This window comes from Neolamprologus multifasciatus, chromosome 23, assembly GCF_963576455.1.
Source record: "Neolamprologus multifasciatus chromosome 23, fNeoMul1.2, whole genome shotgun sequence".
Lineage (NCBI taxonomy): Eukaryota > Metazoa > Chordata > Actinopteri > Cichliformes > Cichlidae > Neolamprologus > Neolamprologus multifasciatus.
In genome coordinates, this window is record NC_140460.1 from 645850 (window position 1) to 662471 (window position 16622).

The following is a 16622-nucleotide window of genomic DNA, read 5'->3' on the forward strand; positions in this document are numbered from 1 at the left end:
CTTTCTCTCAGTATTCAAACACACAGCTGACAGGAGCAAAGATGAAACCAGCACAAAGACACTCGTGATCGACACAGTGATCCTACTTCAGAAAACAAACAGGTAGAAACCGAGGCTGCAGCTGGACTCGTCAGTTTGAAGTTCAGGGTCAGTTTGGGCTGTTGGGGCTAGCTCAGTGTGTTCAATCATATATTTCTATTTATGTGTTTATTAGTAGTAGTGTTAGTAATAATTTAGTTTGAGTTGGTTTCTAGCTCTCTGTAAACTCAGATGTTCATGTGGGAAACTCCCAGTAGATCATCAGTTTCTGGAACTTTCAGATCAGCTGGTCTGGAGCCAACAAGCCGCCATGTTCAGAGTCACTGAACATCGTGACACTCAGTGTGACCTTCACGGTCACCGTGACCACGTCTGCCTGCATAAATGTGCTGAATTAGCTGATTACATATTTGCATTAATGTGCAGTTGAACCCAGTGAAGTTGGCGATGAGTAAATGTTTTCAGTCCGGATGAAATGCTGATCGCAGCAGATGTTCGTTGTCTGCAGCAGTAACGAGGCAGCTCGGGACAGATGCTGAGCAGCGTTGCATTCATTTGGTCCGGCGTCGCTCACAGAAGCTGACAGAGCAGCTGGTGGTTGCTCATAAACAGGCTTGCATGTCTGTACATGCAGACCAGCACCTCCACTGTCCAAGCGCTGTCCTGGATGATGAATCCTGACTATTGCTAAGCTGTGCTGAGGCTCCCTGTGCTCATCGCTCACAGTGCACCTCTGTGGTCTCGCACTCCCCACTCGGGGTCGGACAGATCCTGCTGACCGAGAGAAGACCCGACTCATCTGTGTTTGTTCCATATGCTATCACGTTGACGATGAGCTCACACAGTGTGCAGCATCAAATAGTCACCAGTTGTGTTTACAGCACTATACTTTGATGCTACTACTTCAGGTGGAAGTGAAGGACACACATGAACACCTGAGTGAATAAACAGCTCCACTGTGCTTATAATAAGAACAAGAACTCTTATTCCCAGCCTTAAACAAGCTCTGCCAACAGTATTTGAATGGGTGGCGTGGTAGGGTAATCTCCAATAAACCAAGTTCACAGAGGGAGTCTGACGCGTGTTCCTGGTTCCCAAAGAAATGCTTCCAGTTGCATTATGACCTGAAGACTGTTTATGTATTACAAACTGAAGATCAGTGTTGGTCAAGTTACTTGAAAAAAGTAACTAATTACTGATTACTTCCCCAAAAAAGTAATCCCGTTACTTTACTGATTACTTATTTTCAAAAGTAATTAATTACTTAGTTACTTTTTAAAAACACGATTTACAACCTGAATAGGTGATAAAGTGATAGATCTTTCAGCCCAATTCTACTTTTTCTGCATAATCATCATACAAAATGTAATCAAATGGAAAAGTCTCTTTTTAAAACTTGTTTTATTAGTTTTAATCTTTTAACTTTATGCATCAAGCAAACATTTAATTATCTGCAACATTCTCTGACTGGAAGAAATTAGTTTAACATTTAAACCTATTTTCTGCACATTCCAGCACATAAAATAAAATATTTGTTTACACTCAGTCTTTCAAATAGATGCAAGTAAAACACAGCAGAAAATAAATAAAGTCAAAGACTAGCGGTCCTGTTGCTCTATTTTCACCTGTAAAGCAGGAGTGGGGTAGGCGGAGGGTTACCCTGGTGCAGGTGTGCAGCGGTCAGTGGAAGAATCCGCGAGTTTCTCTGTGAGTTTCCCATTACGTCGTAGCTACTCGGTGCTTGTTTGGAAGTTTAGGGTTTTTTTCACTGTAAAAAGAAGTTTTCTTCCCACGCACAACGGACACTAATGTTTTTGTCACTTTTTATGGAATCAAACTCAAAGTAAGGTCAGTACTTCCACGCTTTAAACGCTGCACGCTCATACTCTCTCTGCACTCGATATATGATCCATTGTTGATCTGCACACAGCTGTTGTCATGAACGTCGCACTCGCTTACGTCACTGTCATGAGACATTCTCGCAAAAAGTCACGGTTTTAGTAACGCAGTAACGCAGCGTTCCTACGGGAAAGTAACGGTAATCTAATTACCGTTTTTGCAATAGTAATCCCTTACTTTACTCATTACTTTAAAAAGTAATCAGATTACAGTTTGTACTGCCCATCTCTGCTGAAGATGTAACAATGAACTCCTTCCTAAATAAGCATGAACATTCCAAAACAAAGCAGTTATCCAGAAGTACCTGTGCACACGGTCGGAACACCTCTCCATGCTCCGCCCCCTCACGCAGGGTTTCGTGCTACTATTGCACTTACATACTTAAACTGAGAGGTACCTCCTTTTTAGGTTCCAGTCCCAAACAGTAACATTACTTTATGTAAACACATCTATTTTCATATTTATTAATCCTGAAAAGACGACTCATGTAATGAATCTATGAATTATAAAATTATAAAAAGGGGCGACTCATGCAAACGTCTGTCCGCGCACGGACAGAGGTGGTGCCAGGTGAAGAAAGTCAACAAAGTAGGACGCAAGTGTCACATAGACTCGTTCGCTTGATGGCTGAGTGCTGACATCCTGCCTGGGCTCCAGGTTGGCAGCTGCAGCAGGACTAACGAGCTGAGAGACGACAACAGGAAGAAAAGGAACTTTCAGACAACACGATGAGTCACAACTCAGCCGATATCTTTAGTGTGTAAAGACATCCTTTCAACGCCATCGTACTCTGTAATTTAAAGATAGCAGTAAATCCAAATCTTACATTATGAAGCCTGAAATCTCGACTGTGGAGCTTGATGTCATTTAGATAACAGGCTGGCTTTAATTTCCCGAACACGCTGTTTTCTTGTTCTGCGGTGTTACACTTCCTGTTCATCTTTGTATCACAAAAGGACATTTTTCAGCACATGCTAAGCTCTCCGAGCCTGCCAGCCTCCCTTTATTCAACACCCACCCTGTTTCCTCTCCTCTGTGTCATCTGCGTGATGCCCCATTAACTATGCCGTCCTTGAGCTCCCCTGACAGCCCGTTTCCTTTAGCATCTGCACTTCTTTCATCTAATTATCCATTTTAACAGATTTGCCACAAAAGCTAAACTAGGTTAACCCTGTCGAGCGTTTTTCTGTAGCTGATTGTAGCAGCTCACTTCACTGATGAGAGAAAAACAGCGTTTTTATCCACCAGATGTTTTCAGGTGGGCTCAGCACTGCGCACAGCAAATGTGCTGGAGGCTTCTGTCTGCAGGCGTGCTGCACAGGTGCTCGCTGTGACCCAGATTCAGCGGTGCAGGGGGACACTGGGCCAACGTGTTGACTCATAATCACGCACACGCTCATTCACACAGGTGGTCGGACAGCAGTCGAGGGGGAAAGGCCAGAAAGGTGCAGCAGTGTGAGAGGGAATGTGCAGGGGCGGCGACGTGTGTCAGGAACAGTGTTGGTCAAGTTACTTGAAAAAAGTAATTAGTAACTAATTACTGATTACTTCCCCCAAAAAGTAATCCCGTTACTTTACTGATTACTTATTTTCAAAAGTAATTAATTACTTAGTTACTTTTTAAAAACACGATTTACAACCTGAATAGGTGATAAAGTGATAGATCTTTCAGCCCAATTCTACTTTTTCTGCATCATCATCATACAAAATGTAATCAAATGGAAAAGTCCCTTTTTAAAACTTGTTTTATTAGTTTTAATCTTTTAACTTTATGCATCAAGCAAAAATTTAATTATCTGCAACATTTTCTGACTGGAAGAAATTAGTTTAACATTTAAACCTATTTTCTGCACATTCCAGCACATAAAATAAAATATTTTGTGTGTTTACACTCAGTCTTTCAAATAGATGCAAGTAAAACACAGCAGAAAATAAATAAAGTCAAAGACTAGCGGTCCTGTTGCTCTATTTTCACCTGTAAAGCAGGAGTGGGGTAGGCGGAGGGTTACCCTGGTGCAGGTGTGCAGCGGTCAGTGGAAGAATCCGCGAGTTTCTCTGTGAGTTTCCCATTACGTCGTAGCTACTCGGTGCTTGTTTGGAAGTTTAGGGGTTTTTTTCGCTGTAAAAAGAAGTTTTCTTCCCACGCACAACGGACACTAATGTTTTTGTCACTTTTTATGGAATCAAACTCAAAGTAAGGTCAGTACTTCCACGCTTTAAACGCTGCACGCTCATACTCTCTCTGCACTCGATATATGATCCATTGTTGATCTGCACACAGCTGTTGTCACAAACGTCGCACTCGCTTACGTCACTGTCATGAGACATTCTCGCAAAAAATCACGGTTTTAGTAACGCAGTAACGCAGCGTTCCTACGGGAAAGTAACGGTAATCTAATTACCGTTTTTGCAATAGTAATCCCTTACTTTACTCGTTACTTGAAAAAAGTAATCGGATTACAGTAACGCGTTACTGCCCATCTCTGGTCAGGAACACCACCGTGCTTGGACGCCAGGTCAGAGCCTTTCTTCTCTGGTAAAGAGGCTAAAACTGAGGATATGTAGGTTTAATAACTGTAAAACATAAGAAAAGATGAAAGAAAGATGTTAAAGTCGGCTTGGTGAGCCACGTTCATCGTGGGTTTACACCCAAAGGCACAAAATCCGACGGGAACATGCGAACCGCTGGAGGATTTCAGCAGAGACATGTTCTTGTCTGTGCATGTGAGTCCTTCACACTCACACGTTTGTTGCCTTCTAATTAGCTGACTGGCAAAAATAAACCTCAGCAGGTTACAACAAGGTTAAATCAGGTTTAACAATAGAAACTCACAATTATCTTCTTTATTTTCTTTTCACGAGGTAATTTCCCCCCCAAGATACGTTCAGCTGATCTTTAAATCCACGAAATTCAAGTAGGTTTAGAAAATTTAATTATTTTATTTGTAATATTTATTTAAAAACTGCATCTTTTATTCACTCGGGTCGTCTTTGTCTAATATTAAAATGTGTTTGAGGATCAGAAACACGTCTGAAAAAGCTCTGTCAGCAGTTGTTACGTCTTATATGAACTGATGACTTCCTCATGGATAAATCTGAACATTAGCCCAGTGAAACACATCCACGCTGAGCTGTTTAACTGATTTTCCTTCATTTCCACAAACATGGAATTAAATCCCGATTTGCTGCAGTAATGAGATGGAGGAGAAATGTCTGAATGAAAAATAAAACCAAAACATCTGCGCTGCCGTTACAGTCAAGTGAAAAAATATGTAAATGTTCTCATTTATTATCTGCTGAATCATGTGAGATGTGATGATTTCCCCAAAAACCAACAATTTTAATTTTTTTAATTTTAATAGAAATGTTTCTGTCACGATTTGTTTCACAAGCGTAAAGTGTCTTATGTAACTGCGGGTGAGGACGGTTCAATCATAGATTGTTGAGACTTTTGTTTGAGGATATTGGCACGCATTAAAATTACATTTTTCTTCCAAAGGTTATCTGCTTCATCTTTTCATAAAGCTGGCCTCGTTATTGCTGCTGTGTTCGCGATCTAATATCGAGAAGCTGTCCTTCTCATGAAAGTCAGCGGTCAATATATCCTTATCTCATATTCATATAACGCTGCACACCCCTGAGATCGAACAGAGATATCACAGAGAAAGAACCACATGTGTGATGAGAATCACTTTACCTTTAATAAAAAGGAGAGGGGAGAAGATCGAGACGTGGAAGAGCACTGCAGAGACTGTTCAATATAATCATCGCTGTCATGGTTCAGCATCCAGCTGCTGTGAGAAGCTTCTTTATTCTTCAAGCAACCATAAAATAGCTCACGGCTATCAAATAGCATGTTTGACCTCTTAAGCTAACATTTCACACCAATCAGTGTATATGTGTTGTGCTTTGAAGTAAACTTATTGTCTCCATATGAGGACAGACTTGTTTTAAATAGAGAAATAAGCATCCAAGCGAACCCTCAGGTCCCAGGAGACGTTCTGTCTTCACTGAGTCGCTAAACGGTTCCTACCTACAGTCCTGTGAAGAAAACAAAATCAGGGCTCTGCCTGTCTGTGAAAAGCTAAGTGCATCCTTACCGTTTCTATAGGAATTAAGAGGTTAAGTAGCAGCCATCAGCGGCTACATACATGCATTTTGTTTTGGCCGTTAACACGCTGGCACAGCCTTCCCACTAATGCACATCCCAGCAAATCCTCCCAAACCATGCAGTGCTCAGAGAAATGCAAAAAACCCAAGAACTACATGTGAGACTCACAGGTCTGAGTTCACACAATTCAGTTTGATTTATACAGCAACAAACCTCAACAACAGTCGCCTCAAGGCGCTTTGTTCTGTAAGGTAGACCCTACAATAATACAGAGAAAAACCCAACAATCATGTGACCCCCTATGAACAGTGTTGGGGAGTAACGGAATACATGTACCGCCGTTACGTGTTTAAAATACAAAATATGAGTAACTGTATTCCGTTACAGTTACCGTTTAAAAAGGTGGTATTTAGAATACAGTTACTTTGTTGAAATAAATGGATTACACGGCGGTACTTCCCTGTTTCATATTGTGGCGGGTCAGGACTGTTTGGGTTTTGTTTGACAGCTACGTTCTGTTGTTCCAGGCAGCGTTACGGTTGCCATGGTTACAGGGTGACGCTCTCTCTGTGCGTGTTTCCTGGGTGAGAGAGCGCCTGTTGTTGTTGTCGTGCTAAGCTAACAGGCAGAATGCTACAGGTATAGCTCTAAAGAATGTAGCATCATGGGCAGTGTAGTCCGTGCTGCAGGGAGAATGGACTGCCATACCCGTTATGTGTCTGTGAGCGAGGGAGGGAGAAAAAGGAAAAGTACGAGCTGTCATCGAGCAGAAACGGGAGCTGGAAGCATGTAAATATAATAATAACCACTGCAGCCAAGAAGAGAGCCTGACGAGTCCAGCTGTAAGTAAGCTATTAAGACTCGACTGTACACCGTGTTCGTGTTTTCCTCTGAAACAATAAGTTCTGTTGGAGCAGCCTTTCAACGCCTCTCTCTGTCTCTGCTAGCAAAGTTGACCCAGACAACAAAGTAAAGCTAGTTTTCAGCTACGAGCCGACACAGAACCCACCGTATTAGTCAGAGGTCCCTTTACTACGGTTCGGAGCCGCGGACCTTCAGTAACAGTAATAAATCACAGCAATAGTACATTCATGTAGTTGTAAACAGCATGATAATATATTAAGTAATCCAAAGTATTCAGAATACGTTACTCTCGTTGAGTAACGTAACGGAATACATTACAGAATACATTTTAGGGCATGTAATCTGTAATCTGTAATGGAATACATTTTAAAAGTAACCTTCCCAACACTGCCTATGAACCAGCACTTTGGAGACAGTGGGAAGGAAAAACTCCCTTTGAACAGGAAGAACCAGGCTCATGGTCACATTAGAGTTCATGAAAGTACAGTTAGAAAAAGACTGGATAAGTTTACATTATTTTGAAGGAGTTGCCGGGGAAACGCCTCTTTGTTCCAGAAAGACCCTGGTCGCCATCTTTCACTTTGTCATAAGTATGTATGTCAAGGACAAAGTCACGAGGATGACTTTGTCCTTGACTTTCTTTTTTCAGTTCTTGTAAGAAAAGTATTGTGACTGTATTCAAAGACACAGGAGTCATTTACAGCATTTACACCACACGTCTTAATTCTCTTAAAACAGCTGTTCTTAAAACCAGATGAAGAAGGATTTCCAGGTGCGGTTTGCATGACTGCACGTTTCTGTGTGGATCCGTTAGTTTTAACTTTGCTGGACAATCGTGCAAACCAGTGCATTAACAAAAGCTCAGTATTGGGTAGAATATCTTTATTAATACAAAACATAGAGAACAAGAATCTTTTTCTTTTCAGGACAAAGAAAAAGAAACACGGCTTTTCCCCTGAAGCTCTCGTTTAGCAGCGTGCTGACAGTTAGACAGACAGCATTCGTTTAGCATTGTAAATGAGTGGTGAAGCAGGCCAATTAATGGAGGGTCAGATGTGCCTGTTCAGCAGTAACAGGCAATGAGAGCGCTCTAACCAGCCCCCCCTCACCCAAACATGCTCGTCCAGAGACCAGCGGGACGTGCTGGAGCTCGCAGGGTCCACATTACAGCATCAACGTGGGACGATGGCTCTTACAGGACGGGCGCTGTCAGACGTTTGTGTGACTGCATGCGCTGCTGCTGATAAAGTCTCACTCAGGCTGGATCGCTGTCTGCGTGGCAGCGAGGCCAGCCCGGGTCATCAAGCTCTTTCTGTGGACGTTCAATCCGTCCTCGGTCATTTTTTCTTTCTGGGACTGACACCACAGACAAGTATAATTATCTATATTCTGCAAACATATAAATGCATCATGTTTGCACTCAGGTTTGTTTTTGCTCTGAATCACATTTGACTTAAACCTGCTGCTTCATCTATTAAACATCCAAGTAAACAGTAACCAGCACATCTGACCATAACCCGGCTAAGTTTATCCTCCACATGCACACTCACACATGCACACTCACACATGCACGCACACACAAACACACACACACACATACACGCACATACATGCACACATGCACACACACGCACACACACACACACACACGCACACATGCACACACACACACACACACACACGCACACACACACACGCACACATGCACACACACACACACACACGCACACACACGCACACATGCACACACACACACACACGCTCACACACGCACACACACGCACACACACACACACACGCACACGTGCTTTCACAGAGCAGAGCAGCTATCTGAACGCTACCCCAACAGAGGTCGATTATCTTGTTAATAATTTCACCTCCTCACTACGTACAACTCTGGATACTGTAGCTCCAGTGAAAACTAAGGTCTCTAATCAGAAGTACCTGACCCCGTGGTATAATTCTCAAACACGTACCCTAAAGCAGATGACTCGTAATCTGGAGAGGAAATGGCGTGTAACAAATTTAGAGGATCATCATTTAGCCTGGAGAAATAGTTTGTTGCTTTATAAGAAAGCCCTCCGCAAAGCCAGAACAGCTTACTACTCATCACTGATTGAAGAAAATAAGAACAACCCCAGGTTTCTCTTCAGCACTGTAGCCAGGCTGACAAACAGTCAGAGCTCTGTTGAGCCAACCATCCCTTTAACGTTAACTAGTGATGACTTCATGAACTTCTTCACAAATAAAATTTTTATCATTAGAGAAAAAATTACCAATAATCATCCCACAGATGTAATATTATCTACAGCTACTCTTAGTTTCATTGATGTTAAGTTAGACTCTTTTTCTCCAATCGATCTTTCTGAGTTAACTTCAATAATTACTTCCTCCAAACCATCAACGTGTCTTTTAGACCCCATTCCTACAAAACTGCTCAAAGAAGTCCTGCCATTGATTAATTCTTCGATCTTATATATGATCAACCTATCTCTAATAATCGGCTATGTACCACAGGCCTTCAAGGTGGCTGCAGTTAAACCTTTACTCAAAAAGCATCTCTAGACCCAGCAGTCTTAGCTAATTATAGGCCAATCTCCAACCTTCCTTTATATCAAACATCCTTGAAAGAGTAGTTGTCAAACAGCTAACAGATCATCTGCAGAGGAATGGTTTATTTGAAGAGTTTCAGTCAGGTTTCAGAGCTCATCACAGCACAGAAACAGCTTTAGTGAAGGTTACAAATGATCTTCTTATGGCCTCTGACAGTGGACTCATCTCTGTGCTTGTCCTTCTTGACCTTAGTGCAGCATTCGATACTGTTGACCATAATATTCTATTAGAGCGATTAGAACATGCTGTAGGTATTACAGGTACTGCACTGCAGTGGTTTGTATCATATCTATCTAATAGACTCCAATTTGTGCATGTAAATGGAGAGTCCTCTTCACACACTGAGGTTAATTATGGAGTTCCACAGGGTTCAGTGCTAGGACCAATTCTGTTTACATTATACATGCTTCCCCTAGGCAGCATCATTAGAAGACATAGCATACATTTACACTGCTATGCAGATGACACCCAGCTCTATCTGTCCATGAAGCCAGATAACACACACCAATTAGTTAAACTGCAGGAATGTCTTAAAGACATAAAGACTTGGATGGTCACTAACTTTCTGCTTCTTAACTCAGATAAAACTGAGGTTATTGTACTCGGCGCTGAAAAGCTTAGAAATATGGTATCTAACCAGATTCTTACTCTGGATGGCATTACCTTGGCCTCCAGTAACACTGTGAGGAACCTTGGAGTCATTTTTGACCAGGATATGTCCTTCAACGCACATATTAAACAAATATGTAAGACTGCGTTCTTCCATTTGCGCAACATCTCTAAAATTAGAAATATCCTGTCTCAGAGTGACGCTGAAAAACTAGTTCATGCATTTATTACTTCCAGGCTGGACGACTGCAATTCATTATTATCAGGATGTCCAAAAAACTCCCTGAAAAGCCTTCAGTTAATCCAAAATGCTGCAGCAAGAGTCCTGACAGGGACTAGAAGGAGAGAGCATATTTCTCCTGTTTTGGCTTCCCTTCATTGGCTTCCTGTTAAATCCAGAATTGAATTCAAAATCCTGCTCCTCACATACAAGGTCTTAAATAATCAGGCCCCATCTTATCTTAATGACCTTGTAGTACCATATCACCCTATCAGAGCACTTCGCTCTCGCTCTGCAGGCCTACTTGTTGTTCCTAGAGTATTTAAAAGTAGAATGGGAGGGAGAGCCTTCAGTTTTCAGGCCCCTCTTCTGTGGAACCAGCTTCCAGTTTGGATTCAGGAGACAGACACTATCTCTACTTTCAAGATTAGGCTTAAAACTTTCCTTTTTGCTAAAGCATATAGTTAGGGCTGGACCAGGTGACCCTGAATCCTCCCTTAGTTATGCTGCAATAGACGTAGGCTGCCGGGGGATTCCCATGATGCATTGAGTTTTTCCTTTCCAGTCACCTTTCTCACTCACTATGTGTTAACAGACCTCTCTGCATTGAATCGTATCTGTTATTAACCTCTGTCTCTCTTCCACAGCATGTCTTTATCCTGTCTTCCTTCTCTCACCCCAACCGGTCGCAGCAGATGGCCCCGCCCCTCCCTGAGCCTGGTTCTGCTGGAGGTTTCTTCCTGTTAAAAGGGAGTTTTTCCTTCCCACTGTCGCCAAAGTGCTGCTCATAGGGGGTCATATGATTGTTGGGCTTTTCTCTGTATCTATGAAGCGCCTTGAGGCGACTTTTGTTGTGATTTGGCGCTATATAAATAAAATTGAATTGAATTGAATGCACACACGCGCACACACGCACACACACGCACACACGCACACATGCGCACACATGCACACACACACACACACACACACACGCACACACACACACATGCACACACACGCACACACACACACACATGCACACACACACACACGCACACACACACATGCACACACACGCACACACACACACACACACACACACATGCACACACACACACACGCACACACACACATGCACACACACGCACACACACGCACACACGCACACATGCGCACACATGCACACACACACACACACACACGCGCACACACACACACATGCACACACACGCACACACACACACACATGCACACACACACACACGCACACACACACATGCACACACACGCACACACACACACACACACGCACACACACACACACACACACACACGCACACACACGCACACATGCACACACACACACACACGCTCACACACACATGCACACACACGCACACACACACACACGCTCACACACGCACACACAGCACCACCTCCACCTCTCTTCCTAAATCGAATCCCCGTCCCCCCACGACGCCGTCAGCTCGCCCTCTAATTGCAGGCAGCAGCGATTCTGCTGAGAGGAGGGAAAACAATGGAAGCAAATGCTGTTTCTATTGATCAGCCAGAGTCTCTGTCCTCGCTGCAACGGCCCAGTTTTCCTGCTCAGACGTCTGATACATACGATTCAGTGGCGTGGATACTGACATAGTAGACATAGTAGTAGATGTGAAGGGGGAGGAGTTTAAATGAAAAACAAACATAAGAAGCAGCATAAATCTTAAGTGGCAGCTTAAAGACATTTTTAAAAATGGGAATGGTCCTGTGTATCAGGCTTGGATGTATGTGGGCACGACTGTGTGGTAGCTCAGAGCAGATCAATGAGCAGAGAATAAAACGAGGTTCAACATAATAAAACGACTCATTTAAAATATTTAATACAGCAGGACTCTGGTGTTTTTCCTCTAATATGCTCTTTACACGCTCGGTGCTTGCCTGTGGGCCGACACGGTGACAGATCGCCTCACCTTCAGTGACAGCTAATCATTACGAGTAAATTAGATCAGGGCTGAGGCCAAAGGACAGCTGTTGCGGGCTACAGGTACCGCCCTGCGAGCCTGCCCGCCCTCTCCCATAACTCTAATGATGATGGAGGCCAGGTTAGATTAACTTTTCCACGCTGGTGCCGTGTCTTATCAGTCATGGAGCCCGGCGGGCTGCTGAAACGAATGTTAGTGCGTAAGAGAAATTACAGACTACTTATCATTAAATGCGACCTCTGTGGATGTCCTCAGAGAGATCAAAGGTCAATCCAGGACACGCCCTAATCCACAGTGTGTGGGGAATAATAGGTGAACCCATGAACTAGTTTATAGGATTAATCTCACAGGCTGGACGCCAAATTTTGGGGGTTTCTGGTGTAGAGCGCTGCAACAAATTTAAAAAGTTCACATTATTCTGCTGCTAAATGTGTCTGATTCATAGCAATCTAATACAAACGGGCTCCACGTGTACACCAGACGCCTTCAGGATGAAAAGCTTTTCGTTTGCACATAAAACCTGTTTGTTTTTCTAAAAATGAAACGGTTTTTCTCTTCTTACCTGCTGCTTCTCGATGTGAGCATGCACGAGTGTCTGTATGCCATGCTTGACTTGCTGTTCTCTCTCCATCAGCATGACAGGTAGAGGAGGCTGTGAACAGCGTCCCCTCATCAATAGTCACCAAGGTCAGGGTCGGAGAGACAGACGCAAAAGCTTATTTATTACTGGAGGCAGAAAGACAGGAAGTGCTGAAATCTGAGCGCACTCAAGAAGAAAACTTCACGGAGGAACATCAGAGATCAAATAGTGTGAACTGACCCAAGGACGAACAGTCACCTGTGCGCGGCGCAGTGATACACGTTCAGGACGTCTTTCACCAGCTGCTGTGAAATGTAGGGCACAGAGTTGTTCTTCCAAGCAATGCCACACAAGTCATTTCCAGAGAGGTCACATATTTGAACGTCCCCTTTACACGAATTATCAACAGTCATTAAGGATTAGTGATGTCAGCTTACGCGAGGATTTAGGAATCGGATGACCTGCGATAAGGCGAGGTTTCACACGGCTAATTAGTCCAAGTCTGCTCTTTTTCATTTGGCCTTCTCCACAGAAATGAACTTTAATCAATCAGCTCATTGATTAAAGAGTCATAATTATGGTCTGAGACCTGGCAGCATAAATCATAATAACAGTGTACCATCATTTGTATGTCGCCCAGTTCGCAGTCTGTCCTCGCAGCTTCCTGTCAAACTACACCAGAGTCAGGCTGACATATTTAATCCACCGCACTGTTCTCATGAGGCTCCTCCACAGGCTAATCGTGCTTCAAAGAATAATTGGAGTCATTTAAAAGTGATGCGTGAATGGTATTTGATAATATGATTTCATCGTCCCCTCAGTCTTCTGTTTCCCACTGATCCCACAGCCCCCCCACAGCCCCCACTGTGACTGTGGCAGGAAAGCTGTGGTTTCTGATCTCGTGCAAACATAAAGGACATGACTTTGTCCCCGTGTTTTATCCCTGCTGGGTTTGTAGGCAAACAAAATCAATGTCATCTGGAAAATATAATGTACAGCACTGTGCATAAGTCTTGAGCCAGCCCTTTTAAAATATTTTGCTGGGGAGGAGGGGTTTTTTTGTTTTTGTTTTTTTGAGCGCCCTTTTTGGTACGTTTTGTTTTTTCCTGTTTTTGTTGTTTTGTTTTTTGTTGCTGTTGTTGTTGTTCGCTTTGTTTTCCCCCTTTTTTTGATTCCAAAACTGTAAAAAGGAAGCAATGTCAGTCTATGGGACAATTTGTGATTGTTATTTGTGCTTCACAATAAAAATATTTAAAGAGAAATATAAAAAAATATATATATTTTGCTGGGAAAATGTGAAATAGGTGCAACGATTTATTGAAACACGGAAAAACAGTGAACGAGTTTGGACAATTCTAATAAGCTTGAAAGCCAATATTCAGTTTAATCACTTTTATCCTTCAGGCAGGCTTTCTGGTCATTTCTCCAAGTGGATCAATAATTTCATAATTTATTAATTTAATTAGCAAAAATGTAACATTGGTATCATCACTCCATGAGACCCGTCGTCATTGATTTTCAGTCCAGTTCTTGTGTAATTTGGCATAACTCGGCGTTTCCCTTAAGAACGCTTCTTGACAGCCAATCGTCCACTGAGACATTTCTGATGGACAGCGGCTCGATCGATTGAAGAACCAGATGCATCTTCAGGTCTTTGCTCCATTTTCCCTGTTTCTTAATGACAGGATTACTTTTCATCTGCTGTAGATGTGTTTTTAGGTCCAACACTTCCTGCTTTGTCTTCTACTGGTGCAGCTTTTGAGGACACACCGGCCAAACCTTTGGTTAGTTCTTGGCTCTTTGGGAAACCCAGAGATATTATTACATGAAACTGTTAGATTTGACTAAAGAGATCAAAGGAATCATGGTGTCCTCCTGAAGGTGCCTGTGTGGGCGTGTCCCACCACCTCTTCTGCCTGAGCTGCCACCTTTCCCTTTTGTGCAGCTGACTCTCGTCAGTAATCAAGGAGATTTAAGCCCAGAGAAAGGTGAGCTCTGGGCCAGAGTGCCATTAGTGTATTTGCAGTTAGTGAGCTGCTCTCTTTTTGACTTACTTTTGACTTTATTGACCAACGCTTGAGTTTTGTTTGTTTTCCTTAAATGGTGATAGCAGCTTGTCCGTCTCTTTTAGTTGAGCTACTTTAATAAAACTATTTAATTTAACCCTTTTGACTCCTTTTCCTGACCCGGACACTTTTTGTTACTTCCCCCTCACCACCTAGACCCCTCAGGGGAACGTAACAATGGCCTTTGGCAGCAGGCTGCTGGTTACAAAGAATTTAAAACTCATTCTTCTGTTATGTGTAGATACGACCCTGGGCCGTCCCTTGAGTTAGTGCTTGAATGTTTCACGGGTCAGTGTTAAATGGCTTTACACTGATTAAAAAAACAAGAAGAAAACAATGTTTGTCTGAAAAAGGCCAGGAGCACAAGCTGAACTCAAAGTGAGTGAAAACCTTCAGAAAGCCGGGAGAACGACAGCGCAGCGAGGTATTGGCTCACAGCAGGAAGCTCCTGTGCGTGCGTACGCTCCTGTGTCTTCGGGCTTCCTCCCACAGTCCAAAGATATGAATGTTAGGTTAACTGCAGATTCTTGACTGATCACAGGTGTGGATGTGAGTGTGACTGCTTATCTGTCTCTATATTTCAGCCCTGCCACCAGTGTTGGTCAAGTTACTTGAAAAAAGTAATCAGTTACTAATTACTGATTACTTCCCCAAAAAGTAATCCCATTACTCTACTGATTACTTATTTTCAAAAGTAATTAATTACTTAGTTACTTTTTAAAAACACGATTTACAGCCTGAATAGGTGATAAAGTGATAGATCTTTCAGCCCAATTCTACTTTTTCTACATAATCATCATACAAAATGTAATCAAATGGAAAAGTCTCTTTTTAAAACTTGTTTTATTAGTTTTAATCTTTGAACTTTATGCATCAAGCAAAAATTTAATTATCTGCAACATTCTCTGACTGGAAGAAATTAGTTTAACATTTAAACCTATTTTCTGCACATTCCTGCACATAAAATAAAATATTTTGTGTGTTTACACTCAGTCTTTCAAATAGATGCAAGTAAAACACAGCAGAAAATAAATAAAGTCAAAGACTAGCGGTCCTGTTGCTCTATTTTCACCTGTAAAGCAGGAGTGGGGTAGGCGGAGGGTTACCCTGGTGCAGGTGTGCAGCGGTCAGTGGACATTCTCGCAAAAAAATCACAGTTTTAGTAACGCAGTAACGCAGCGTTCCTACGGGAAAGTAACGGTAATCTAATTACTGTTTTTGCAATAGTAATCCCTTACTTTACTTGTTACTTGAAAAAAGTAATCGGATTACAGTAATGCGTTACAAGTAACGCATTACTGCCCATCTCTGCCTGCCACAGATGGGCAACCTGTTCACAGGTGTACCTGCCGTCCACCTCATCACAGCTGGGCTAGCCCTTTGCTGGTGCTGGTGTTTACAAACAAACAAAGACAAGCTGAGGAGTTGCAGGTGTTTGAGCTAATTAAAGTTTGGCCCTGTTAATGGGAAGAACATTATTATGATTTGTCCTGAAAGGAGGCGATTCTCTCAGAATCACACACGTCAACGTTATGGTGACGTTAAAGCAAAAGTCCGGACCAAAGACACGAGACACACGCAAAGTTCGTCATGTAAGGTGGTGCAATTTAACACTGAGCTGCTTTTGGCCTCACAGAGAACAGTTTTCATGCTGAGC